The 4,422-nt window shown below is 32.5% G+C and overlaps 1 pseudogene; it reads left to right on the top strand.

The window, feature by feature from the left end:
• The first annotated feature begins 1,675 nt into the window (after nt 1-1,675).
• Nucleotides 1,676-3,902, top strand: LOC111902452 (vacuolar protein sorting-associated protein 60.1-like; annotated as a pseudogene).
• Nucleotides 3,903-4,422: the final 520 nt, after the last annotated feature.

Below are 4,422 nucleotides of genomic sequence, written 5' to 3'. Positions count from 1 at the left end.
AAAGGAAATAAAGCGGGTTAGCCTTCCTAAGTCTTTGAAACATTATTTATAAAACTATACCTATACAGGCATGCAATTGACAATATAAAAGCATACAAGTAGTTTTATAAAACCTTTGAAAAAGATTAATACCTAAGAAAAGTTCGACTTGATGTCAGTTTAAAAAACGGTTTGGAAGTATTTGTTTAACAAAAACAATTTAAGTATAAAGGAACCTTTGTTTGATACACAACTATAACAGAATCAAAAAGGAAACATAGAGTTTGTAAGACACTTTCTAAAAGTGTTTTAACATGTAAAAACATTTGAGAAAGCTATTTGAAGTACTCTGTTTGGTGAAACGGCTAAAAGTGTAGTAAGTCCAATTGTATGTTACTTATAAATCACATGTCACTACTAGAAAAACAGCCTTTTACGACGTTCATTGCGCGTCGTAAAACGCTCAGACGACGCGCAAATGCGCGTCAAAGAAGGCCCTGTCATAACGAGAGATGACACGCTTTTGCGTGTCGTCTAGAGACGACGAACATTTACGACGCGCATTTATGACACGCAATGCGTAAGCAGCTATCAAGAAAGGTCATGTCATAAATGAAGATGACACACATATTTGCGTATCATAACTTTTATTTTTTTTAAAAAAAGTTATTTATAGATTTACATAAATTTACTAATTTTCAAATTACATGACACATTTAATGTCTCATAATATAAAATAAAATCTCATATATAAAAAATAAAATAAATTCCACAAATTATTATATCATACAAATGATCATTCAAATGTTAAACAAAAGTAATACATTGCTAACATGAGTTATACATTCCTATAAAACTAACAACCCACGGTGACCTTAATCTAGATCGAGGTCGACTTGGATCGATGGCGACGATTGAACTGGAAGAAATATATAGATCAAATTGCTTAACAAGTGATAAGTAAACTAATCCATTAGGATTTAAATCAATTTTACTTACTTTGATCTTAAAACTTTGGGAACTAGAAGACCAAATTGCTTAACAAAATCAGCAAAAGCCTTGTTGGTATGGTACCATGTACAGCTTATACGAATTGCTTCTAGAACCTCCTTCATGAAGAGTAAACAAAAGAAACTTCAAATATGATTTAGGAATCTTTATAAAAGTTCGAACATCATTATATGCAGTCTACTCACCCCACAACATAATTGATGGATGATGTTGACATTATCAAAGAGTAACATACCATTTCATTTTGAAGATTCCCAGAGATCCCATATCTCTAATATTGATGCCATCTCTCTAGCACCTGAGTCAAGGGGCATGTTAACTCTCCCCTGAAAATTAAAAAAAATATATCAAAACTTTTAATACTCTTCACTCTAAATAATGTTAAATTGTTACCTTGTTTGATCTTTTGGATTGATTGCTTTCATGGGTGTGTCCAACAGCATCTGAAATAACCTCTTCGGTGTATGAGAAAGTGAAGAATTGTCCATGTCATCTGACATACCAGATGAAGCTCTTGAATAGTAAACTTTACCACTCATATCCAAAAAACTTCTCAGGTCCATAAATATTACCTGATATGAATTGACTGCTACTTTGAGGCTCGAAGGTTTGAATCTTCTGGTGCAAGTAACTTAAACAATGCCAAAGATTCCTCAAATTTTCCGGATGCTGTCAACTGTACAATATGCATTTTGATACAAGATTTAGGCACTGGTAAAATTACATAAATGGCCATTGCTCTTGTAAAATAATTGTAGCATAAGGCTTCTAAATAAGACGAGGCTCATTACTAATGTGCTCAATAAGGCGAGGCTCTAAATTCCTTAACTTCTCTAGAAGTTCACCATCAGGACCACATAGTGCATCCATGTTGTAATCATAGTTAAAAAAAAAAGTTAATATGAACAAAAGTTACAGAACCATGTTTGATTTGATTTTTTTTATTGAAAACAAGAGTTAATATGAACAATAAGGTGAGGCTCTATTATACGAAATGAACCATTAGGTGATGGGTTTTAGCCATAAGAACTTTCCTATGTGCGCATGCAAAACCCTAATGCTCGGATCTAGGCTTTCTAATTAAACATGCTTTGAATCCAAGACTTCTAATGACTAATTAGGTTAAATAACAACATTGAAATAGATCTAGAATCATATCTTTGGATTCCTTGTTGATCTTGTTGTCTTGGAGCTTCTAGAGTCACAACTGTAACTCCTCTAATGGCTTAGAAACACCAAAAGCAAGTAAGATGATTTAGGAGAGAGGAGAGGGGAGGAATTCGGCCAGAGTATCTTTACTTTAGATGGTGTATCGAATTCCCTCACCCCTAGGGTCTATTTATACTTGTAGACTCCTTAAGGATTACAACTTTAACCCTAATTGGATAACTTAGACTTTAAGTTGATCCATATCCTATCCTTGATAACCCTATGGACGATTTTGGCTTATCCAAGCCCTAGAAATCGTCCATCCTATCTAGGATAAGGATTTATAGTCTAAAGTGTAACTATCAAACAATTGACAGTTTATACCCTCTTATTTAATTAATCTCTTTAAGTCACCAAATTAATTCCAATTAATCTATGACTTATATTAATCAAATAACCATATATTATTCCTTATAATATTTACTCTCACTTAACAAATCATCCATCAAGTTGCTATGGTGAAGGCAACCCAAAAGGACCATGCACAACTGGATCAAATACTTGCCTAATATAGTTGCAGCCTTAGACACTATTCCAACATTAGGGTTAGTTGAATAGCTTCGTTTAGGGACTCCCCATAACACAGGATTATAACTTTTTATTGAAAAAAAAAGAGTAAATTTATAATTTTTAGAACAAATCAAATTTTAGAATCAAGAATTAAAGAGCATGAATTAGAATTACCCCCAGTTGTATCCATCCTCATTTTGGATGGCTGTTATGTACTCCTGTTGCTCAGGTGAATCTAATGGCAAAGATTTGAGCATCTCCATATCTAATATTTTTCATTGCAATCCAAATCATAAAATCATACACTGTAAAATCTGAATAATAAGAAAGAAGGAAATGAAGAATTTTTCTTACCTACAGACAACATCTGATAATTTTTTCAAATGAAGTACACTAGGCGAGTCCTTCAACACAATAACATATAAACTTTATAGCATTTTAAATGTTTAATAAAAAACGATCACATATTTTTGTATTTTGAACATGGGTATGAATTAAAAAACCTACCTGAGAAGTGAAGGCAAGATAACCTCCTTGAATTTTTGGATCTACTGTAGAGTTGATAATTAAAGTAAGTTATACTTGAGTAGGTATGAAGGACAACGTGACATGTTGTACAATCAAACAATCAACCTAGATCAAGTTGCATTCGCTTCAGAAGGTATTAAAGATGCTCAGCAAACAGTATATGCCACAATTATCAAGCATTTGCTACAAACAGGATCAAACAAAGAGCTGAAAGGAATGATGAAAACTGTGAAGATACAAGACATTGATGTTAGTATAAATATTATGAATATCTTTCTTTTGATACTTTGTAATTACAGATCATTTAATCTTGTTTTTATGTTTAGAACTTGCAAGATGAAATGATGGACATGATGGATATAAGCAGTGAGATACAAGAATCTCTTGGTAGAAGTTTAGTGTGCCATATGATATTGATGAAGATGATCTCATGGGTGGTAAGCACAAATTCATTATTATTATTTTTCTTTTTTTAAATGTTAACTTCACTTCATGGAAATGTTTAAGAACTTGATGCTTTGGAGGCATACATGGGTCAAGAAACTAAAGGTGAAGGGGTACCTTCATATATTCAACCTGATAATGAACCCTATCTGGATGCAGAACTTAATATGCCTTTAGCTCCAAGTGGACATGCAGTGCCGGTGAAACCATTAATCAGATGACCTCATTACAAGAATCTAGAGTAAAATCACAACAAATTTCAAGAATTTCAGATACCCAAATTGCTAAAATTGAGAACTCTTATGTTTCACATATGCAATCTAACATCAGAAATGAAAAACAAGAAGTGCATTTAGATACTTCAAGAACAGATAGAAGAGAAGAAAAACATGAAAGAATAAATCAGATGACCTCATTACAAGAATCTAGATTGAAATCACAACAAACTTCAAGAATTTCAGATACCCAAATTGCTAAAACAGTGAACTCTTCTGTTTCTCATACATCTAGCATTAGAAATGAAAAAAAAAAGAATTGGGTATATGATTTTTAACACTATTGATTCAAAAAAGTTTTACCTAGTCGAGCAGCATGCTTAAGCATCATCTGTGGTAATATTCCTTTCTGCAAGGTTAGCTTCCGAATTTAACATCATTAATTAGTTAATTAACTAAAGGGTATTTTGGGAAAATCATAAAAAGATAACTTTTTTGGTTTTGTGTTAATAGGTTATGTGTGATC

This window comes from Lactuca sativa, chromosome 3 (assembly GCF_002870075.4).
Source record: "Lactuca sativa cultivar Salinas chromosome 3, Lsat_Salinas_v11, whole genome shotgun sequence".
Classification (NCBI taxonomy): Eukaryota; Viridiplantae; Streptophyta; class Magnoliopsida; order Asterales; family Asteraceae; genus Lactuca; species Lactuca sativa.
This window is presented reverse-complemented; position numbering and strand designations above follow the sequence as displayed.